This window comes from Salvelinus alpinus, chromosome 28 (genome assembly GCF_045679555.1).
Source record: "Salvelinus alpinus chromosome 28, SLU_Salpinus.1, whole genome shotgun sequence".
NCBI classification, from domain to species: Eukaryota; Metazoa; Chordata; class Actinopteri; order Salmoniformes; family Salmonidae; genus Salvelinus; species Salvelinus alpinus.
In genome coordinates this window covers 1,111,932-1,137,424 of record NC_092113.1, presented here as the reverse complement: position 1 = coordinate 1,137,424, position 25,493 = coordinate 1,111,932, and the positions used below count along the sequence as shown (strand labels likewise).

General features: G+C 43.5%; 1 pseudogene; it reads left to right on the top strand.

Moving 5' to 3' along the window:
- Positions 1-33: 33 nt before the first annotated feature.
- LOC139557969 (ammonium transporter Rh type B pseudogene) lies at positions 34-22,524 on the top strand (annotated as a pseudogene).
- Positions 22,525-25,493: the final 2,969 nt, after the last annotated feature.

Below are 25,493 nucleotides of genomic sequence, written 5' to 3'. Positions count from 1 at the left end.
AGCTCATCAAGGCCTCTGGGGGTGCGAGGAAAGATGGAGGGGATCGACGACCTCAAATGTAGGAATCTGCTGCTCACCTCCTGCACAGGGACGGCAGAAATTCTCATGCCTTTCTCCCCGCCACACCAGGCCATCAGGAGTTTCTTGGTGACCCCAGGCAGGGCTGGTGCATGTAATCGATGGGGAAACACAGCACCTTGTCACCCGGGAGGTCAGACAGTGGTGTGTTGCCATGGTGGTCCTCTGGCTGCGTGTGAGCGCGGAATGACGCATCTGTGCGCAAGATTAGGTTAGTTGTCTCCTGGTATGTCACTCAGTTGAACCAGTCCTCTCTTTGGGTACATCTTTCACACCCATAGTACCCAGAATAACATTTGGTATTCTTGACCATGGATCTTGCTGGCGCATTACACACAAAGCATTGAACCGTTATTTGGATGTTCGTCCCTCCGTAGTCCAGGCTATTTGCCAAGATCTCAGCTTGGTCAACCACCGTGTCCTCTAGGAACGCAAGGTCCGTTGGCCTCTTCAGTCCACAGCTCAGTACCATCGTGAAACATTTGGAAGATTGATAGGAAAACCTTAACATGTTAGTTTCAAGTTCCAAGTTAATGTCACATGCAGTGAAATCCCTTTCTTGCACGCTCTAAACCCAACAATGCAGTAATCAATAACAAGGTATTACACAAAAACTATGTAGAACAAAATCAAATAGAAATAAGAAGAACACGATAAAGTAAGTAAGCATACTATATACAGGGTCAGTTCCAGTGCCATATTTACAATATGCAGGAAACTGGATCGATAGAGGTAGATACTGTATGTATAATGGGAAGGTGACTAGGCATCAGGACATATGATAAACAGAATAGCAGCAGCTTATATGGAGACTGAATGTGTGTGTGTGTGTGTGTGTGTGCGTGCGTGCGTGCGTGCGTGCGTGCGTGCGTGCGTGCGTGCGTGCGTGTGTGTAGAGTGTGTAGAGTGAGTATACATGTATGTGTGTGTGTGTGTGTGTGTGTGTGAGCAAATGATAGAGTGAGTGTTTGTGTGTGTCTGTGTGTGTTGGAGTGTTAGTGTGTGTAGAGACAGTGCATACGTGTATAGTGTATAATAAGTGTATAATAAATTACAGGTCAACTTAGATAGTCAGTGTAGGCATTTTGTTAGCTATTTAGCAGTCTTATGGCATGGGGATAGAAGCTGTTCAGGAGCCAGTTGGTGTCAGACTTGGAGCTCTGGTACCGCTTGCCGTGAGGAAGAAGAGAGAACAGTTTAAGGCTTGAGTGGTTGGAGTCTTTAACGATTTTCCAGTTTGGTGGCTACTTGAATTCAGCACAAAGCCTTTGCCATCATTTGGGTTAATCTCTATTCAATCTGCTAGGATTCTACTCTGCCTCTATGTTAGGCCATATATACTGAACAAAAATATAAACGAACATGAAACGATTTCAACGATTTCAATGATTTTACTGAGTTACAGTTCATTTAAGGAAATCAGTCAATTTAAATAAATTCATTAGGCCCTAATCTATGGATTTTACATGACTGGGTAGGGGTGCAGTCATGGGTGGACCTGGGAGGTTATAGGCCCAGCCACTGGGGAGGCAGGACCAGCCAATCAGAATTTGTTTTTCACCACAAAAGAGCTTTATTACAGATAGAAATTCTCCTCAGTTTCATCAGCTGTTCGGATGGCTGGTTTCAGACGATCCCGCAGGTGAAGAAGCAGGATGTCGAGGTTACGGGGCTGGCATGGTTACATGTGGTCTGCGGTTGGAGGAAGCTTATGGTAGAGAAATGAGCATTCCATTATCTGGCAACAGCTCCGGTGGACATTCCTGCAGTCAGCATACCAATTGCACGCTCCTTAAAACTTGAGACATCTGTGGCATTGTGTTGTGTGACAAACCTGCACATTTTAGAGAGGCCTTTTATTGTCCCAAGCACAAGGTGCACCTGTGTAATGATCATGTTGTTTAATCAGCTTCTTGATACGCCACACCCGTCAGGTGGATTGATTATCTTGGAAAATGAGAAATGCTCACCTACAGGGATGTAAAAAAATGTGTGCACAAATCATGATAGAAAATTTCTGGGATCTTTTATTTCAGCTCATGAAACATGGGACCAACAATTTACATGTTGCGTTTATATTTTTTCCGCTATCTATCTATCGTGCATTCGGAAAGAATTCAGACCCCTTGACTTTTTCCCACATTTTGTTACGTTACAGCATTATTCTAAAATGGATGAAATAGTTTTTCCCCTCACCAATCTACACACGATGCCCCATGAAAACAGGTTTTTCGAAAACGCCGGAAATATCATATTTACATAAGTATTCAGACCATTTACTCAGTACTTTGTTGAAGCACCTTTGGCAGCAATTACAGCCTCGAGTCTTCTTGGGTATGATGCTAAAGGCTTGGCACACCTGTATTTGGGGAGTTTCTCCCATTCTTCTCTGCAGATCTTCTCAAGCTCTGTCAGGTTGTATGGGGAGCGTCGCTGCACAGCTATTTTCAGGTTTCTCCAGAGATGTTCAATTGGATTCAAGTCTGTGTTCTGGCTGAGCCAATCAAGGACATTCAGAGACTTGTCCCAAAGCCACTAATTCGTTGTCTTGGCTGTGTTCTTAGGGTCGTTGTCCTGTTGGAACGTGAACCTTCGCCCCAGTCTGAGCTCCTTAGTGCTCTGGAACAGGTTTTCATCACGGATCTCTCTGTACTTGGCTCCGTTCATCTTTCCCTCGATCCTGTCTGCCGCTGAAAAACATCCCCACAACATGATGCTGCCACCAACATGCTTCACCGTAGGGATGGTGCCAGGTTTCCTCCAGATGTGACAGTCATGAGCCTTTTACTGAGGAGTGGCTTCCGTCTACCCACTCTACCGTAAAGGACTGATTGATGGAGCGCTGTAGAGAAGGTTTTCCCATCTCCACAGAGGAACTCTGGAGCTCTGTCAGACTGACCATCTAGTTCTTGGTCACCTCCCTGACCAAGGCCCTTCTCCCCTGATTGCTCAGTTTGCCAGGTGACCAGCTCTAGGAAGAGTCTTGGTGGTTCCAAACGTCTTCCATTTAAGAATGATGGAGGCCACTGTGTTATTGGGGACATTCTTTGTACCCTTCCCCAGATCTGTGCTTCGACACAATCTTGTCTCAGACCTCTACAGACAATTCCTTCGACTTCATGGCTTGGTTTTTGCTCTGACATGCACTGTCAACTATGAGACCTTATATAGACAGGTGTGTGCCTTTCCAAATCGTGTCCAATCAATTTAATTTACCACAGGTGGACTCCAATCAAGTTATAGAACCATCTCAAGGATGATCAACGGAAACAGGATGCACCTGAGCTCAATTTTGAGTGTCATAGCAAAGGGTCTGAATACTTAAGCCTTTCTGTTTATTTTTTATTTTTATTAATATTAAAAACAAACAATACATTTATCAATGTCTACACTGTATTTCTGATCAATTTGATGTTATTTTAATGGACCAAAAAAATGCTTTTCTTTCAAAAACAAGAACATTTCTAAGTGACCGCAAACTTTTGAATGGTAGTGTATGCCAGAGTAACAAATATTTAACAACGTTTCAATGTTTTACAACAGGTATGAAAGACAATGACATAACTGTATGTAATATATCCTCTCTCTCACTCTCTGGCTATGAAAAAGACAAAAGACATGACATTGACCACTGAGTGTTTGCCCACTCTATAGCCACCCTGGTTATTATCTGACCCTGATGGTCATCTACGGATGTTGGAACATCTTGAATAACAATAAGGAGCTCATGTACTCTTAAATGTCCTCTCAGCAGAGCCCTCGGAGCATGGTTCCTCTCTAATTTTAATCCTAGGTTTATAACTTCTAGGACGTGTTTCCTAGATGCTTTGCTTTATGCATTGATGGGTCTTAGATTTTTAGACTGGGTATCTGTAAAACACTTTGTGACAACTGCTGATGCTAAAAGGGGTTTTAAGAAATACATTTGGTTGATTGACAGATTTGTATTATTATAAAAAATAATATAACAATAGTATTATTATCATAGTCTGTATTATGTTACAGGTGAGACATACCCAGAAATGTCAACGTCTTGTCAAGTGCTCAAATCTGTACAGCATCCCCAGACAATCATGTAGAGTATCTCCAACTTACAAAAATGGGTTTACAAGGCAGTGATGAAATGATTTTATATGAGAACTAATTCAAACATACAATGATATATATTTGATACAATTACCCATTCAAAACTGATGTTACAAAATCACTTCTCACTGTGTACATTTCAAGGTTTCACAAACATAAAACAACTATCTAGTTAATGTTTCTCGGGCTAACGCACTGTTGAGTTTCCTATTTACTAAAGAACAACCATTAAGACAAAACACAAAAAGTTGTAATATAAACTGTGTACATGTCATTCTATACTGAGAAGGTACATTCTGAAATATTTTGTTGTTGATGTGATAACAATTTTTATTCATGTCTCAATTTAGGATAATACTGTTTCTTTTTGTTCTCACTTAAATTGTATTATTTATGTTGTCTCATACCATGCTGATACACTACCAGCAATGCAAACAGATGTGCCTTTTTGGATCAAGAATACTAATAGGCATGATCAGATCCTCTTTCTTTTTCAGGCATCATATAATGCACAGCCACATGCAAATCCATAAACTCCACCAATAAAACATTGAAAAACTTAACATGACTACTGGCAATGAATCAATGAATCAAATGTATTTATAAAGTCCTTTTTACATCAGCCGATCTCACAAAGAGCTGTACAGAAACCCAGCCTAAAACCCCAAACAGCAAGCAATGCAGATGTAGAAGCACGGTGGCTAGGAAAAACTCCCTAGAAAGGCCAGAACCTAGGAAGAAACCTAGAGAGGAACCAGGCTATGAGCGGTGGCCAGTCCTCTTCTGGCTGTGCCGGGTGGAGATTATAACAGAACATGGCCAAGATGTTCAAACGTTCATAAATGACCAGCAGGGTCAGATAATAATCACAGTGGTTGTAGAGGGTGCAACAGGACAGCACCTCAGGAGTAAATGTCAGTTGGCTTTTCATAGCCGATCATTCAGAGTTAGAGACACCAGGTGCGGTAGGAGAGAGTCCAAAACAGCAGGTCCGAGACAAGGTAGCATGTCCAGTGAACAGGTCAGGGTTCCATAGCCACAGGCAAAACAGCTGAAACTGGAGCAGCAGCATGACCAGGTGGACTGGGGACAGCAAGGAGTCATCAGGCCAGGTAGTCCTGAGGCATGGTCCTAGGGCTCAGGTCCTCCGAGAGAGGAGAGAGAAAGAAAAGAGAGAATTAGAGGGAGCATACTTAAATTCACACAGGACACCGGATGAGACAGGAGAAATACTCCAGATATAACAGACTGACCCTAGCCCCCCGACACAAACTCTGCTTGTAACCCCACAGATTGTAACCTGACAACACCCATGCAACCAGGCGTCACACACACCCCAAGGGGGTAGAGAGACAGAGATGTCATTCATTGAAGGTAAATCACAATGCACCTAGAATTGGTCTAGGAGACATGTTTTCTGTAGTTTTGTCATAGGACAAGTCTTACACTTACTTATATTCAGGCAGACCTTCACTACAAAAATTCCCTACTGTTTCAGATGTTCAAACACATTCAACAAGGTCACTACACATCAATCACCAGGACATTTTTATTGCAAACATTTGCTTTACTTCAAAGGAACAGCTGCACTATCATGTTACATAAGCGCTCACGGGACAGGATATGACCATAAAAGGGCATAAACACATGACACTAAAAATAGATGATCAATCACTTTGACACATGCCGTCTACTATATTCTCTCTCACACATACACTGAGATCCAACAACGAGACCCGTCTTCTCTGGAGTTCAACGATCATCCTGAAGTCAGGTGTATACACTGTTCTCATGATAGGATATCATTTTATTGGAGCTTGTGTTGTAAATTTGCAACAAAGATGCTGATTGTGAGGAGAAGTTCCACTACATGTAATTCAGCGAGTAATTAAACTACAGTGCCTTCAGAAAGTATTTATACCCCTTGACTTATTGCACATTGTTGTTACAGCCTGAATTCAAAATGGATTACAGTTTCTCAATTGCTTAGAAACAATTCCTGGAACAACTCACCATTTTCTCAAATCTTCACACACAATTTTAAAAACTCACACCCGGCACAAACATCTAACTTTGCCCTCAGACAACACACACAAGCTGTCAAAAACACAGACTACATGACTGTTTGCTACACAGTGAAGGGATTCATTCAAAACACTGCTATCAAAATGTTTAGAATAGGTTTTCAGATAAATAATTTGGAACTTTGTAAAATCACAGCACTGACTATCCAGATAACCCTTTCAGGAACACCCTGGCGAGAGAAATTCAAAACAGCACTGTAATAAATACCTCTTACATGAGTGGATGAGGGAATACTACTGTATATGCTGTTTTGGTCAAAAACCTGACCTTTGAAATGTCACACTGACAAAACATGCAAGGAAGAGTCCATGCACAGTAAAATACCACATTTCCAAAAGCTTTATTTCCAAATGCAGCAACTGTACAGGTTACTCAGCATCAGCGTTCTCATCATCTTGTCTCAGGTCAGGCCATCAACATCACACATTATGTTTGCTCTTACCAGACAGCGTGGGAAAAATGCCTTAGAAAACTCTGGATAGACTCCACTGGCACATCACCACAGGCATCCACCATTGCCTCCAGGAGGTTTTGCTGTGCGTAGGGGTTGCAGTCATACACTTTCCACCGGCATGCTGAGAAAACATTCCTCAATCAGATTCAGAAATGGGGAATATGCTGGCAAAAAAAGAACGGTGAACCTGGGGTGGTCATTGAACCAGTCGCGAACCAGAGCAGCCCGATGGAAACTCATGTTATCCCAAATGACAACATATTGGGCTTGCTCTGGTTGCCCTGGCTCCCCTTCCTGTTGAAGAATGTTATTGTGTAGCGGATCTAGAAATTGAAGGAGTTGTGCCGTGTTGTATGGACTCACTTTGACATGGCGGTGGAGGACGCCACGATTGCTGATGGCTGCACATAGGGTGACGTTGCCTCCCCTCTGGCCAGGAACTTGTATGATGGCACTGTGACCAATGATGTTGCGCCCCCTTTCGCGCCTTTTTGTTAGGTTGAACCCTGCCTCGTCGATGAAGACGTACTACAGTGGGTCAACCATGGCATCCAGTTCAAATAGTATCTACAGAAGTAAAGAAAACACACATTTTACTGTACCACAAATACAGTACTGTAGTGTACTACTGTACTGGAATGAAAGATTTATAGTAATGTGTTACAGTAACTGCAGTACACAGTACTGTATTGATATGCTGGAGAGATGGGCCATACTCTACATACTGTAAAAATGCTGTGCATTATAGCAATTACCTGCACATATTGGAGTCGTTGCGCCTGAACTCTGATTGAATTCCTTTCAAAAGGCACACGGTATAGCTGCTTTGTCCTTATGTGGTTCTTCTGAATGATCTGGTCAATGGTGGAAATGCTGATGCTGTCAATTCCTTGGAAGATTACCTGGTCTTCAACTATTTGGGTTTGAATTTCCCTCAAACGGATGGCAGTATTGGCAATTACCATATTCACTAGGGCAGTCTCCTGCTCAGCTGTGAGAAGTCTCCGCCCACCTCCAATTGATGGCCGCCTCTTAGTTCTGCAAAAATGAAATTTGACCATTACTGACCTGTGGTCATCCTTTACTGTGGTAAAAACTACACTGAGAACAAAGTGGAGATTCAGTGTATATGCACTACAACATTACATGGATCACAGTAACAACAAGGCAAATGACCTGTTTTCCTTTCTGAAAGTATGGACAATGGATGCAACCGTGTAACGGCTTAGGTTGGGTTGCACTAGCTGTCCAGCTTCTCTCATAGTCCTCCCATGTATGAGCACATGATGAACTAGGGTCGCACGGTTTTCATCTGAGATTACTTGTCTTTGTTGTTGTTGTCGTTGTTGTCCTCGTCTTCATCCTCGCTATTGTCTTGCAACTTCAGCACTGTAAGGATCCATTGTTCCAAAGCACATGGACATGCCTCTAGGCCCTATTTATTGATCCTGCAATTCTGATTGGTGTGTTAACAATTTTGAGGCTTAGTGTTTGCACCTGGAGAAAGTTGTGCTCTTTGAGTTTAGGTTGTGATGACTTGTGTTAATTATATTGAGAGCATGTGTTTGCTGAATGAATATATAGTACAATAAATTCTTCAAGCTCTGTCAAGTTGGTTGTTGATCATTGCTAAAACATGAAGAGTGATGTGTTGTGTTGGATTTGCCCCAAACATAAAGCCTTGTATTCATCTTTATATTTTTTGCCACATTCTTTTGCAGTTTTACTTTATTTGTTTATTGCAAACAGGATGCATGTTTTGGAATTTTTTTATTCTATACAAGCTTCCTTCTTTTCACTCTGTCAATTAAGTTAGTATTGTGGAGTAACTACAATGTTGTTGATCCATCCTCAGTTTTCTCCTCTCACAGCCATTCAACTCTGTAACTGTTTTAAAGTCACCATTGGCCTCATGCTGAAATCCCTGAGCTGTTTCCTTCCTCTCCGACAACTGAGTTAGGAAGCATGCCTGTATCTTTGTAGTGACTGGGTATATTGATACACCATCCAAAGTGTAATTAATAGCCTTGCTATGCTTAAAGGGATATTCAATGCCTGCTTTATAGATAGATAGATAGATAGATAGATAGATAGATAGATAGATAGATAGATAGATAGATAGATAGATAGATAGATAGATAGCTAGATAGGTCAAATCAAATGTTATTTGTCACATGCGCCGAATACAACAGAATACCATACAGTGAAACTCTTACTTACAAGCCCTTAACCAACAATGCAGTTTTAAGAAAAATAAGTGTTAAGTAAAAAATGTTAAATAAAAGTAACAAATAATTAAAGGGCAGCAGTAAAATAATAATAGCGAGGCTATATACAGGGTGTACCGGTACAGAGTCAATGTGCGGTGGCACCAGTTAGTAGAGGTAATTGAGGTAATATGTACATGTAGGTAGAGTTAAAGTGACTATGCATAGATAATAACAGAGAGTAGCAGCAGCATAAAGGGGGGGGGGGACAATGCAAATAGTCAGGGTAGCCACTTGATTAGCTGTTCAGAAGTCTTATGGCTTGGGGGTAATCAATTCACATTTTATTTGTCACATGCGCCGAATACAACAGGTGTAGACCTTACAGTGAAATGATTACTTACAAGCCCTTAACCAACAATGCAGTTTTAAGAAAATCCCCCCCAAAAAGTAAGAGATAAGAATAACAAATAATTAAAGAGCAGCAGTAAATAACAACAGCGGAGCTATATACAGGGAGTACCAGTACAGAGTCAATGTGTCAATATGCGGGGGGCACCGGTGTCGAGGTAATTGACATAATTATTTACATGTAGATAGAGTTATTAAAGTGCCTATGCATAGATAATAACAGAAAGTAGCAGCAGCGTAGGGGGGTGCAAAAGTCTGGGTAGCCATTTGATTAGATGTTCAGGAGTCTTATAGCTTGGGGGTAAAAGCTGTTTCAGAAGCCTCTTGGACGTAGACTTGGCGCTCCGGTACCGCTTGTCGTGCGGTAGCAGAGAGAACAGTCTATGACTAGGGTGGCTGGAGTCTTTGACAATTTTTAGGGCCTTACTCTGACACCGCCTGGTAAGAGGTCCTAGATGGCAGGAAGCTTGGCCCCAGTGATGTACTGGGCCGTACGCACTACCCGCTTTAGTGCCTTGTGGTCGGAGGCCGAGCAGTTGCCATACCAGGCAGTGATGCAACCTGTCAGGATGCTCTCGATGGTGCAGCTGTAAAACCTTTTGAGGATCTGAGGACCCATGCCAAATCTTTTCAGTCTCCTGAGGGGGTGTTTAGTTCTAGGGTTCTTAGCTTAGTGATGAGCTTTGTAGGGCACTATGGTGTTGAATGCTGAGCTGTAGTCAATGAATAGCATTCTCACATAGGTTTTCCTTTTGTCCAGGTGGGAAAGGGCAGTGTGGAGTGCAATAGAGATTGCATCATCTGTGGATCTGTTGGGGCGGTATGCAAATTGGAGTGGGTCTAGGATTTCTGGGATGATGGTGTTGATGTGAGCAATGACCAGCCTTTCAAAGCACTTCATGGCTACAGATGTGAGTGCTACAGGTCGTCAGTAGTCATTTATGCAGGTTACCTTAGTGTTCTTGGGCACAGGGACTATGGTGGTCTGCTTGAATGTGTTGGTATGGTATTACAGACTCAGTCAGGGACAGGTTGAAAATGTCAGTGAAGACACTTGACAGTTGGTCAGCGCATGCTCTGAGTACACGTCCTGGTAATCCGTCTGGCCCTGCGACCTTGTGAATGTTGACCTGTTTAAAGGTCTTACTCACATTGGCTACGGAGAGCGTGATCACACAGTTGTCTGGAACAGCTGATGCTCTCATATGCATGTTTCAGTGTTACCTGCCTCGAAGTGATCATAGAAGTAATTTAGCTCGTCTGGTAGGCTCGTGTCACTGGGCAGCTCTCGGCTGTGCTTCCCTTTGTAGTCTGTAATAGTTTGCAAGCCCTGCCACATCCAACAAGTGTCGTAGCCAATGTACAGTAGAATGATTCAATCTTAGTCCTGTATTGACGCTTTTCCTGTTTGATGATTCATCGGAGGGCATAGTGGGATTTCTTATAGACTTCCTGGTCCCGCTCCTTGAAAGCGGCAGCTCTACCCTGTAGCTCAGAGCAGATGTTGCCTGTAATCCATGGCTTCTGGTTGGGGTATGTATGTACAGTCACTGTAGGGACGACGTCATCGACGACGTCATCGATGCACTTATTGATGAAGCCAGTGACTGATGTGGTGTACTCCTCAATGCCATCGGAAGAATCTCTGAACATATTTCATTCTGTGCTAGCAAAACAGTCCTGTAGCTTAGCATCCGCTTCATCTGACCACTTTTTTATTGATAGATAGATAAAATATAATAAACGCAACATGTAAAGTGCTGGTCCCATGTTTCATGAGCTGAAAAAAATATCCCCAAAAACACATTGAAATAGGTGGGTAAACATGGGCAAGACATTCATTTTCACAGTGTTTATGCATCCAGATAGTGAAAGGGGGAGAAGAGACCAACGCTCAAAGTCAAGTTTAATATGTTCTAGTAGCTTTGTAAAGTTTGCCTTTCGGAAGTCTTTCAAATGGCGGGTAACTGAAACACCTGGATACGTAAATTTGCTTGTGACTCTTTTGAATGGAAGTGTAGCCAAACTGGTGGATCCATCATGCGGGAGAATAGGAAACACAGTTTATACCCAGATATTTCCCCAAAGGTTTCAAGAGTATTCAAAACCATTGGTGCAGATAACATTGGATCAGAGATAAATAAAAGTATATAATCAGCTAAAGTGAGATTTTGTGTTTGAGACCTCTTATCACCCTTTCACAACCTCACTGCTACGTAGAGCGATGGCTAGTGGCTCTTTGGCTAAAGAAAAAGTAATGGAGACACTGAACAGCCCTGCCTAGTTGAACGTTGTAAAGGAAAGTATTCAGAAAGGATGGCATTACTTCGAACAGAAGCCAGTGGAAATTTGTATATTATTTGACTGTCACGTTCTGACCTTAGTTCTTTTGTTATTTCTTTGTTTTAGTATGGTCAGGGCGTGAGTTGGGTGGGTTATCTATGTTGGTTTTTCTATGTTGGTTTTTTCGTTTGGCCTGGTATGATTCTCAATCAGAGGCAGGTGTCGTTAGTTGTCTCTGATTGAGAATCATACTTAGGTAGCCTTTTTTCACCTGGGTTTCGTGGGTGGTTGTCTTCCGTGTCTGTGTGTTCCACACGGAACTGTTTCGGTTTTAGTTCGTTCACTTTATTGTTTTGAATTTCAGTGTTCAGTTTTGTTCCATTAAATATTCATCATGAACACTTACCATGCTGAGCTTTGGTCCTCCTCTCTTTCTCCCAACGAAGATCGTTACAGAACCACCCACCACCAAAGGACCAAGCAGCGTGGTATCGGGCAGCAGCGTGATCTGGACTATATGACAACTTGGGACGAAATAGAAAGGTGGTCGGTCGACCCAGGGAGAGTGCCGGAGCCCGCCTGGGATTCTCTGAAGCAGTGCGAGGAGGGTTACAGGAGAATGGAGTTGGCGACACGCACACGGCAGCGCAACAGGCACGAGAGGCAGCCCCAAGAAATTATTGGGGGGCGGCACACGGGGAGTATAGCTAAGTCAGGTAGGAGACCTGAGCCAGCTCCCCGTGCTTACCGTGGAGAGAGAGGTACCGGGCAGGCACCGTGTTATGCCGTGAGGCGCACGGTGTCCCCGGTGAGCAGGCATAGCCCGGTGCGGTACATAGCAGCGCCTCCTATTGGCTGGACTAGAGTGGGCATCGAGCCAGGTGCCATGAAGCCGGCTCAACGCATCTGGTCTCCAGTGCGTCTCCTCGGGCCGGGGTACATGGCACCAGCCCTACGTATGGTGTCCCCGGTTCGCCAGCACAGCCCAGTGCGGCCTATTCCACCGCGCCGCACTGGCTTGGCTACGGGGAGCATTCAGCCAGGTAGGGTTGGGCAGGCTCGGGGCTCGAGACCTGTAGTGTGCCTTCACGGTCCGGTCTATCCGGTGCCACCTCCACGCACCAGCCCTCCGGTGGCAGCCCCCCGCACCAGGCTGTCTCTCCATCTCCGCACTACAGGTGCTCCCGCCTGCTCAGCGCTGCCAGAGTCTTCCTCCAGTCCAGCACCGCCTGAGCCGTCCGTCTGTCCAGCGCCGCCTGAGCCGTCCGTCTGTCCAGCGCCGCCTGAGCCGTCCGTCTGTCCAGCGCCGCCTGAGCCGTCCGTCTGTCTAGCGCCGCCTGAGCCGTCCGTCTGTCCAGCGCCGCCTGAGCCGTCCGTCTGTCCAGCGCCGCCTGAGCCGTCCGTCTGTCCTGAGCTGCCAGCGCCGCCCGTCAGTCAGGAGCTGCCAGAGCCGCCCGTCAGTCAGGAACTGCCAGAGCCGCCCGCCAGTCAGGAACTTCAGAGCCGCCCGCCAGTCAGGAGCTGCCTTTCAGTCCAGAGCTGCCCTTCAGTCCGGAGCTGCCCCTCAGTCCGGAGCTGCCCCTCAGTCCGGAGCTGCCCCTCAGTCCGGAGCTGCCCCTCAGTCCGGAGCTGCCCGTCAGTCCGGAGCTGCCCGTCAGTCCGGAGCTGCCCTTCAGTCCGGAGTTGCCCCTCAGTCCTGAGCTGCCCCTCAGTCCTGAGCTGCCCCTCAGTCCGGAGCTGCCCCTCAGTCCGGAGCTGCCCCTCAGTCCGGAGCTGCCCCTCAGTCCGGAGCTGCCCCTCAGTCCGGAGCTGCCCCTCAGTCCAGAAACGCCCCTCAGTCCAGAGGCGCTCCTCAGTCCAGTGGGGTCCTTTAGTAGGGTTGCCAGGACAAGGTCGGCGGCGAGGGTCGCCGCCAAGGACGCCGTTTTTCTATGTTGGTTTTTTTGTTTGGCCTGGTATGATTCTCAATTAGAGGCAGGTGTCGTTAGTTGTCTCTGATTGAGAATCATACTTAGGTAGCCTTTTTTCACCTGGGTTTCGTGGGTGGTTGTCTTCCGTGTCTGTGTGTTCCACACGGAACTGTTTCGGTTTTAGTTCGTTCACTTTATTGTTTTGTATTTCAGTGTTCAATTTGTTCTATTAAAGTTTCATCATGAACACTTACCACGCTGCGCTTTGGTCCTCCTCTCTTTCTCCCAACGAAGATCGTTACATTTACTCCATTAAATAAATGCATCTCCAAAACCAAAGCCCTTTAATGCTTGGAATAAATAATCCCATTCTATATGGTCAAATGTTTTTTCTGCATCCATCGAAATAACTATTTCTGAGTTTGCAGAGGGTGGAGTATATATATATATAATATTAAACAGCCTTATCAAAAAAAACAAAAAAAAAGTGTGTCTGTTTTTAAATAAACCCTGTTTTTAAATAAACCCTGTCTGATCGGGGTTGATTATAGAAGGTAAGGCAGTCTCAAGGAGAGGTGATAGGGTTTTATACAATATGTTATAGCTTAATAGGTCTATAGGAGGCACACTCAATGGGATCCTTATCTTTCTTTAGAATTATTGATATAGTGGCTTGGTAAAAAGTCTGGGGTAGAGATTTGGTATCAAACGGGTGGGAGAAGGCTGAGGCTAAAAGCGGTACGAGTTGTTTAGCAAATCTCTTTAAAAAATTCAGCTGAGAACCTGTCTGGTCCCGGTGCTTTGCCATTCTTTCAGGACTTTATGGCTTGTAAAATTTCTGAAGAGGTAAGTGGTTTATTAAGATCCATTCTCACTTTGTCGTTTAGCTTCTGTATTGGTAAACTTGAGGGGAAAGTGTCTGTCAACTGGGAATCTCCAGAGGCTTCAGTGTTATATAAATCAAAGTAAAAGTTTTAAACTGATTATTGAGCACATGGCTATCATTTGAAATCTACCAATTGGTGCCCTTCTTTGTGAGGAATTGGAAAACCTCCCTGGTCTTTGTGGTTGAATCTGTGTTTGAAATTTTGACTGAGACCTTACAGATAATTGTAGGTGTGGGGTACAGAGATGCGGTAGTCACAGTGGCAAATCGTGACTATAGGACCTAGGCCTTCAGAGGGACAAAAAATCTTCCAATACATTGTATCAAACTAAAAAATTGAGAAAATCTCCTCCTTTAGGAGGAGGCAGGTAGCTGGGTCCAGGGGCAGGCAGAAGGTCATACAAGGTAGGTCCAAAAATGGCAACAGTACAGGCAGGGAATAGGCAAAAGGCGTCGTGAGTGAGGCAGGTAGGCAGGCAAAAACTATCATAGATGGGAGGAGAGACAGACGGGGAAAACCCTGTGCTCCGAAAAAGTGTCTATCAAAACAAACAATACCTCACAGTGATGGGGTGCAAGGAACTGAACTAAATAGTGTGGGATGATGACATGCAGGTCTGTGAACAGGTGATTAGAATTCCTGTGAATGGGATCTGGAGCTGGAAAGTGGGCTGCCACACGTTACACAGAGTACAATCTAGAAAAGGGATACACATCATCATGGCAAGCACATAAAGTGAGCATTTTGTAGCGGCTAGAACTGTTCACTTGTTTGTCAGTGACAAGTAACGTGACCAGATGGACCAATACAATTTCACGCATCGCGCCAAAATGGCCCAATCATAGCTGTGTATGCAAACCAAATGATGATCGGTAGCAGGATTTTCTAACAGTACAAAAAAGGTAGCTACATGCCATGAAAAAAAAAGGTTTCCTAATCAACTTGAAAAATAAATGGAGCCTAACGAGATTAAGCAGGTTCAGGAGACAATACACAATACAGACAGAGCCAGTGGCAGATCTTCTGAAGACCATGAAGAAGGAAATCCCTGGCCGCATCTCAAAGAACACTTCAGCCTCAAGCAGAAAAGAGGAATCAGTTTAATTATGGAATGTAAACTCTGCTTACCAAAGATGGTGGAGGTGGCTGCCTACAAAAACTCTGCGTCAAACTTGAGAAAACATGTAGTGGTACAAAAAGTAAAGTTATAAATATATTTTATCGCCATGAATGGCGTTTGTTGTGTAGGCTATGTAATGTAGCTAACAAAGTGTTGCTACTAGCCAGCTGCATTCAATCTGTAGCATAATGCTAACGTTAGCTAGCTAATCCTGTTGCTAGCTAGTTAGAAGCTAACCCTGACCAACGTCTTTATTAAGCTGAAGGAACTATAAACTGTAGTGCGGGCTATTACCGCATTGACATTATGGTGGCTAGTAGCTAACGTAAACTCGTACATCGCCTTGGTCCGTACAATTGCCCTTATTTTAGCGCCCCAAAAACGTAATACTTCCAGATCAACTGTAATGTCAATACCATTGTAAAGCACAATTTCTCCCCTTTCCAACAAAATCGATTACATGACCTAAACACTGCCCGTTTCTGCATAATTCAAGCAGGCAATGAGCCATGTCGGGTCTTTTTAAAAGTGGGGAAGCGAAACTAATGCGTGGTAATGAGAAGGACAGATGTCGTGTGGGAAAATGGCTTTTTTCACTCGATCTGTCCAACTTATCACCTTATCGCCTCTAAAATGTAAATAAAACACTATAAAGAGTTCATATAATGTGTGATTACATACCTATTCGAATCGGGTTTTTAGAGCGGTGCTAAAGTGATCTTAGAAGTAAACAGCGGCTTTGAAAATGATGATCGCATGCAATGATGACGAAAAAAATGACAAGGTATCCCCCCTTACCCCCGTCACTGTCCATTTCTTGTTTTTAAACGATGAGAGAAGTGCTACACCTGGTGGAGAGAGATTGTAAGACAGAAATAGTTGCTTTATGCGTGCTGTACGTTACGACATGACACGTCAAGATGTAACGGAGGGTCAATATTTTAAACTTTTCTCCAATACTATAGAGCCATTACCATGTCGATCAACGCTTTAATAGAAACCTAGTTCACACCCCCGATTTTGAAGTCAACACAGTCGCTACAGTCCCATTAGTTTTCTTTGTAGCCTCGTTTGAATGTCGCGGTTACGCACATTTGTACGAAATGGGGTGAGTTTACGTTAGCCATCCCCATAATGTAAGTTGTTGGGGATAGCTAAAAGTGAAATTAATGAACTTGTGAAGATAAAATAAATAAATCATTTTGAGACCTGGGATTTTTAGGTTTGTACATTATCTTTTTTTGCTTGCTTATTACCTAGCTATATCTGTTTGGATCATTGTTTCGAATAATAGCCAAAAATCATGTTTGGTAAAACTATAGTTCTTATAACTGGGGAAAAGAAAGAACAATATTCCCCAATATCCGTATGTATTTGGACAGTGACAATGTTCAAAACATGCTGTAATTTCTAAATGGTTCATTTGATATGAATAAAAACACCTTATAGCTGACAGTCTGCACTTTAACCCCATTGTCATTGTATCTTTTAAAATCCAATGTGCTGGACTACAGAGCCAAAACAAAAATGTTGTCATTGCCCAAATACTTACAGATTGCACTTTATGTGCTGGTTTAAGTTAATTTGTATAAAACCAAACTGGTCAGGCTATATACATTTTGCCCATATTGATGCAATAATTTTGTCCACAGAGGAAACATCCATTTAAAGATGACAAACTACAATATGCTCACCTCTGCAACCACAAACAAGCGAACCAAGGAACTATCAAACACCTCTTCAACTTGCAAGAAAACAAAGATGTCTGAAATAATGGCAGTGGGAGGAGCCAGGTGCGTCTCACAGGCAACCGTTGACAAGCTTGTCAATAATTTGATCTGTGAGGGCCATCAGCTATTCTCTGGTCAAACAACCAGCTTTTAAATAGTTGGTAACCACCCTGCATCCTCAATGTAAAGTGATCTCCAGATCTACTGTTCATTCAAGAATACATGAAGCTGCCAATCACATGAAGAAGAGAGTTATGGCACACCTTGGCAGGGTAAATTATGTTGCCACCACCACTGATTGTTGGACAGCTCATCAAAGGATATATGAAGAAACTCTGGTGAGACGTTCTGCTGCACTCGCATGCAAGAGATTGAGAGGTTCCCACACATTTGATGTGCTTGCAGATGCCCTCGATGACATCCATTGTGCATACAGGATCAGGGGGAAAGTGGTAAGAACCACAACAGAGAGTGGATCAAACTTCATCAAAGCATTCAATGTTTTTGGTGAGCAGAGCCAGGCAGTCGAGTCAGCAGACCGAGACTCGGATGCTGAAGAGCCAGCAGAGCAGGTTGAATACCAAGAAACCTATTCCATCCTAGAAAATGACAGTGGCCTAGAATATCAACTCCCTCAGCATCAACGGTGTGCATGTCACCTGCTGAACCTCATTGCAACAACAGGTTCTGCGTTGGCAGAAACAAATAGTAATGGCTACAAAGGGTCGTCTTTTGCCAAATGCCAAGCGGAATGAAACGGGCCGGTCAACCTTAGCTGCTGAAGTTGTAGAGAACGAGTGCAATCTGCAGTTGATCCGTCCAAATCAGACATGTTGGAACTCAACTTACCTGGCTGTGGAGAGGATCACGCGTATCATACAAGAGAAGGGGGAGGATGCCATAAGAAATGTGTGTGAAGAATTAAAAGTGAAAATGTGAGTAGCAATTCTTTGAATCATTGTAATGTTTTCCTATTACAGTAATATTTATTGTCCATGAGATGTTAGAATTCTAAGAGGTATTACATTTACCTTACCTTTCAGGCTGAGCCCGGCAGAAACGTCCTTCTTGAATGAGTACTGCAAAGTGATGAAGCCTTGAACATGCAGCTTTGAACATTCTACAGTCCGAGACCAACACGCATATGGGGTGGCTGCTGCCAGTGATTTCTTTCAAAAAACAAAACTTCAAAGGCCGGAAGCATCTTGCCAAATGTGCCAACCATTTATCAGAGCCATTCAGAACGGTCTCCAAAGGTTCTTTGGAGAAATGATGGAGGAGCCACAGCTTTTTGCTGCTGCAATCCTTCTGCCAAAGTTCAAGACGTCTTGGACTGACAAAGCTGATGTCATCACAGGCGGTATGATTTCTTTACTCCAAAAGGTTTTAACCTCATTGTCCATATGATATATTTGAGTCTTTTCTTTAATTGTTTTTTGTTATGTTTCTGTTTAAGTTTCATTACAGGTGCTGGACAATAACCTTTGCGTATAACTATGTTTGGGTACAGCCAGACATGGCCTCAACTCAACATTAGAGAATGTGTTAGGTCTGAATGCATTTGAACAACTCAAATCAATCTCAGTATCTGAGAATAACAAGTGTGTAAGTCTGTGTTAGAGCTACTGCAATGCCAATAATATGATTGTGTTGCCAGCCACATACAACAGTTTGCTGAAGCACTGAATATGTGAATTTTGTGCTGTTTCCAATGTACAAGTTTGGCGTACCTGAAGAATAATTTTGACACAGTTACACAGGACGAGACTGAGCATCTAAGGCAGAATTCATCTGATGAAGAGGATTTCTTCTCATCACTGACAACCAAACGGTCAGACGGTACAGGTGAGCTGGATGGGTATCTTGCTAGTCCATCGGACAAAATAGATTTACTTCATTTGTTTCCGTACATAAAGAAGTTGTCCCTCAAACTCAACACAGACCTGCCTGCATCTGTCGCCTGCGAGCGTCTTTTTATCTGTGCTGGACTACTCTTCACTGCAAAGCGAGCCAGGGCAGACTCAATTAAGTTAGAAAATCAGCTCCTACTGAAACTGAATGGCAAATTCAGAGAGAAGTGAAGTGAGTTAAGTGCTCGATAGGTAGTTCCACAAAGAAAATATGCCTTTTGAACATTTGTATATGTGAAGTTGAAGATTTAATATTAAAATCAGCTGTGCTGGATTTTATCTTGTTGGTTATTTTCTGGTGTTTCATGGAAAATTTAGCCTGTCAAGCATTACATGTAAACAATATTACATATTGTGGCAGACCAGGGGGTTGGGTCAAAACGTTTACACAGATCAGACACGGACAGAGTAGGATTAGCTCAGTTTCAAAGGTGTTTATTAAAATAAAAGTCCAAAAGAAAATAGGTCTCCCCCAAGAGACCCTCTCTGGGATACCGTCTTCTGGGCTCCGGGTCTTGGTGTATCCTGTGGGAAACAAAAACTGAACTCCCTCCTGTTACCTCTGGTACTGTCCCCAACTATACAGGAGTCCTTTCCTCCCCCAGTCTCTCCCCTGTGTGCTGCCCTTCTGGCAGCTTTATGGGACTTGAGTAATCAGCCCTTGATTACTCACCAAACCCCAATTAGTCCTGGCCGGAGAGCCCGTCGAAACCTGGCACGTCCAGCAGATGGAGCCATCGCCTCGTGATGTATACTCCGTCTGTCACCAGGCCTCGACGAGTCTCCCCCTGGTGGCTGACCTGCTGTACGCCACAATATACAGTAGTATATAGAAAAGTAAATGTTTTTGATATTCATTTGTTTGTGAAGCTTGCATTCAAACTTCCATTATTGTAAAAGGAGAGTAAAAATAACCATCAAATTTTAAATAGCAAATTTTAGAAGTAACAGTACTCAGAGTAAAAGTAACTTTTTAAATGTGCTTTTTACTTGAGTAGTTTTTTACACCAGTACTTGATTACAATTTCATTAAAAGTAACAGTACTTCTACTTGAGTAGGATTTTACAGTACTCTTTCCACCCCTGAAAATAACAATAGCGAGACTATATACAGGGGGGTACCGGTACAGAGAGTCAACATGCGGGAGCACTGGTTAGCTGCAACAACAAAAAACATAAAAAATAAGTGCCACTCACCAGACAAGGTCTAGTCCAGGGCTCTCCAACCCTGTTCCTGGAGTGCTACCCTCCTGTAGGTTTTCACTACAGCCCCAGTTGTAACTAACCTGATTTATCTTATCAACCAGCTAATTTTTATGGTTGGAGCGAAAACCTAAAACTACGCTGAACCGAACTACACCGTAATTAGCAATGTGTCCAACCGGCCTCACAACCGCAGACCACGTGTATGGTGTTGTGTGGGCGAGCGGTTTGCTGATGTCAACGTTGTGACAGAGTGCCCCATTTTGGCAGGGGAGGTTATGGTATGGTTAGGCATAAGCTACAGACAACGAGCACAATTGCATTTTATCAATGGCAATTTAAATGCACAGAGATACCGTGACGAGATCCTGAGGACCATTGTCGTGCCAGTCATACATCGCCATCACCTCATGTTTCAGTCTGATAATGCATTGCCCCATGTCACCAGGATCTGTACACAATTCCTGAAAGCTGAAAATGTCCCAGTTCTTTCATGGCCTGCATACCAGACATGTCACCCCTTGAGCACATCTGGGATGCTCTGGATCAACGTGTATGACAGCATGTTTCAGTTCCCGCCAATATCAGGCAACTTTTCAGAGCCATTGAAGAGGGGTGGGACAACATTCCACAGGCCACAACCAACAGCCTGATCAAGTCTATGCGAAGGAGATCTGCATGAGGCAAATGGTGGTCACACCAGATACCGACTGGTTCTGACACACACCCCTAACTTTTTTTAAGGTATCTGACCAACAGATGCATATCTGTTGTCCCAGTCCTGTGGAATCCGTAGATTAGGGCCTAATGAATTTATTTAATTTGACTTATTTTCTTATATAAACTGTAAATCTTTGAAATTGTTGCATGTTGCGTTTATATCTATTTTCAGGGTAGCTTTACTGTAGCTCAACTTCTTCCAATGTGAAGTAATTGGTAGATATATTTTATAGAGTAGCTTCTCCAACACTGACCCTGAGATGGCTTATTGTAAAAGCCAAAGTACAAGTAGCAGTGTTTCTATGCTTTTCTTATCTAGGGAGAGATAATATAATGGCAAGAAAAAGTAATGCTGGTCATATTTGTGAAACAGCGGTCAGCGTGAAGAAGCATTCCACCAATCTGAGGGTGAGAATGCCTGTCCTGGTCCTGGAGGTGCTCTTCCTATCCCTCTATGCTGCCTTTGTCAGCTATGACGATGATGCTAAACTGCAGAACAATGAGATCAAACCCATGGACAACGCACTTTACAGATATTACCCATTCTTTGCTGACATTCAGGTGATATTAATCGGTTTCGGGTGCCTTCTGGCCTTCTTTTGCCTCTACGGCTTCAGTGGGACGGTCTTCAACTTTCTGACAGCCACCTTCACCATCCAGTGGGACATCCTGGTGCAGGGCTACTTCCAGTTCAGCCATGATGGGAATATCAACCTGGGGGTCATCAACCTGATCAATGCAGAGTTTACCTGTGCCGTGGTGCTAATCTCCTTCGGGGGCCGTCCTGGGGAAGACCAGCCTAGTGCAGCTCCTAGTCAAAGCCCTGCTGGAGATCCTAGTGTTTTCAGTCAATGAATGGGCTGTGCTCAAGTACCTGAAGATCAACGACGCAGGGGGATCCATCCTCATCCACCTGTTAGCCTGCTATTTCGGCCTGGGTGTAACATTTGTCCTGTAAAGGCCACATCTGAACGAGGGCCACGGCAAGGAGTACACCAGTTACCAGTCAGACATCCTGTCAGTTATGGACACCTTATTCCTCTGGGTGTTCTGGCCCTCCTTGAACTTTGCTCTAACACTGAAGGGAGATGATCAGCACAGGGCCATCCTGCACACCTTCATAGGCTTCAGCTCCTCCATCCTCACGGCGTTTGCCCTATCCACCATGCTCAACAAGAACGGCAAGATCACCATGGCCGACATCCAGAACGTGACACTGGCAGGCGGGGTGGCGGTGGAGTTGTCGGTGGACATGATGATCACTCCTGCAGCAGCATACGTGCTGGGTGTGATGGGCTGCACCGCTTGGGATACAACTATCTCAGCCCCTTTCTGGCCCGCCACTTCCGGATCCAGGACCAGTGTGGTGTCCATAACCTGCATGGCCTCACAGGACTCATATTTGATTTATTTAACCAGGAAGGGCTCATTGAGATTTGAAATCTCTTTTTCAAGAGCGTGCTGGCCAAAATAGGCAGCACCAAGTCATTACACAATTACAGACAAAGTCATTACACAATTACAGACAGACAACATGAACAACTACAGGTAACCTAGGAAGAAACCATAGAATTCACAAGAGTATTTCAAAATCATTAAACAGCAAATTAAAAACATTGACATGTCAGGGAATCCGTCTCAAAATCCTTCATCAATGATTTAAAAACACCAATTGGGACAAGTTCTTCCAATTTAAAAGTATTTTGTAAGGTGTTCCAAGAGTACATAAAAGCCCTTTTACCAAACTCAGTTCGGACATTTGGAACAGTTAGCAGGATAAAGTCCTGCTAACGAAGAGTACCACATTTCTGAACAATAAAAATTCCCAAATAAAATGGTAGTAAACCCAAAATGGCTTTTTAAATAAAAGTATACCAGTGACTACGATTGACTAGAAAAGGTCAGCCAACCCTTGTATATAAAGTGCATTGGACGTAAGGGTTTTGCAGTTTAAAATAGATCTCAATGCTCCGTGCGGAAGCATTCATATATAACATATCCCCATAGTCTAGTAAAGGCATAAATGTAGCTGATACTAGGCTCCTTCTGGCTTCAAAAGAAAAACAGGCCTTATTCCTAAAATAAAATCCCAACAAAGGTTCAAATTGTTTTGTAAGTTGTTGAATATGCAATTTAAAAGAGGCCATCATCAATTCAATTCCAATATATTTATATGAGGTTACAGTCTCAATCTCATTGCCCTGACAGGTAGTAATAGGTGAAAGGTTCAGAGGTCTATTTCTTGCCTTAGGAAACAAACACCATTAGTTTAGGTGTCAGTATCGAGGATAAGCTTCAATTGACACAAGGTATGTTGAAAAGTATAAAAAGCAGTTTGCAAGTTCTGGAAAGCTTTTGTGAGAGATGAGGCACAACAATAAATAACAGTATTATCAGCATAAAAGTGAAGTTGCACATTTTTGACTAAATTACTTATATAAATAGTGAATAAGAGAGGGGACCAAGTACAGAGCCCTGGGGCACACCATTAGACAGACAATTTAACAGACATGAGCCCATCAAATTGAGTTATTCTATCAGACACATAGTTAGCAAACCATGCAACGGCATGCTCCGGAAGACCTACACTCGACAATCTCTGCCTCAGTATAGCATGATCAACTGTATCAAAAGCCTTAGAGATCAATAAAAAGTGAGACACTGTGCTGTTTTTTTGTCAAGGGCTTCAGTGATATCATTTAAAACCTTCATGGCTGCTGTAATTGTGCTATGCTTCTTTCTGAAGCCCGATTGGTACGTTGATAAAAGAGAGTTAGTGAACAGATAAAAATAGTTTTTATAGACTATAGACTAAAGGGTTTCAAGTATTTTCGCCAGGGGTGACAGCTTTGAGATTGGCCTATAATTATTTCAAAGAGTTGGATAGTCCCCTTTAAAAGTGGTAGGACAAATGCTGATTTCCAGATCTTTGGAATTTCATTAAATTCCAGGGTTAGATTGAACAGGTAGGTAAGTGGTTCAGCTATGAAATCAGCTGCCAGTTTTAAAAAGCAGGGATCAAGAAGATCAGGACCTGCAGGCTTTCTCTCATCTAAGGACTTCAGGGTTTTATGTACCTCCTGCAATGAGAATGGCAAAAAAGCGCTGTGGGCATATGTGCCATCGTGACAGCCACTGAGGAGGTGTATGGACCCAGTATGTATGAGATCTTTAGCCACAGGGCACCTATGGAAGGAGACCCTAAGCTTCTGGAGCTCCAGGAGTTGATCCCTAGTCTGTGTAAAATTGGAGTGAAGAATACGTGTGTAAATGATAATGAATCGCTTCTTGTTGGGATGCATATGTGGGAAACCCGTTTCAGGTGTCAAATTGTGAAGTACGCGCTTGGAAGAGTCTTTCAGAGTGACCAGGAGTAGTCTTATTTTAATTAATTGTATTTCTGAAGAGCAGAGGAAGATTGCTGTGGGCCTCAAAAGGATCCGGAGAACAGAAGTTTTGTGTTTTGAACTTTGGAGTAGAGCACCGGTCAAAGGAGTCATCTCAGGGGTGCCGACGGATGTTCAGGTTGAATACTTGAAGAGAATTCCTGGTGTGGTTGGTGCCCGGCGTCTGACCCGCTGGGTGAGTGGAGAAAAAGACGAAAGTCTGTCAGTCCTGTTGTTTTTTAAATAAAGAGCAAATACCTATGCATGTGAAGCTTGGTTGTGTAAGATACGACGTACGAGCTTTCGTCCCCAAACCACTGCAGTGTAAGAATTGTAAAGAATTTGGCCATGTTTCAAGCGCGTGCAGACGAAAAGTGTATACTGAAGAAAGGTATGTAGAGGACGACGGTGTTGCAATTGTGGTGGGGATCATGATCCTGAGTTCCTGGAGTGCCCTGTAAGGGTGAAGGAAATTGAGGTGGCAAAAGTTAGAGCGGTCAATCGAATCTCCTATGCAGAGGCGATTAAAAGGTTTGAGAAAACAAGTAATGCTAGTGAAGAGATGGTAGTGGATACCCCACAGCCTGTTGTAAATGTTCGCTGACAGACAAAAGACACCCTATGCCTCAAAAAGGGGGGTTTTGTGTTCATTGCCACAGTTATAAATTGTACAGCAGAATTCGAAGAAACTAGACATTATTGTGGCTGCAGCAGAAAAGTTTTCGGGACTCAAGACTTAACCTTGGAAGACTTGCAAGGGGTACTGGAAGACCCGCCTTCCCAGGTTCCCCTTGAGCCTGTGTAGGGATCAGATATGTTTTATTTTTTGGTAGTTCAGTTTGAGGGAATCCTGTTTCCATCCCGCAAAGTAGGTGGCGGGATGCATATTACATTGTGTGATCGCCAATATACCATAGAATAAGTAGTAGGGGGTTAAGGTAAATTAAAAGGATCCCGGATTGCACTAATCCGTTTTTAGATAGGACCAGTGTTGCCAATTTAGTGACTTTGTCGCTATATTTA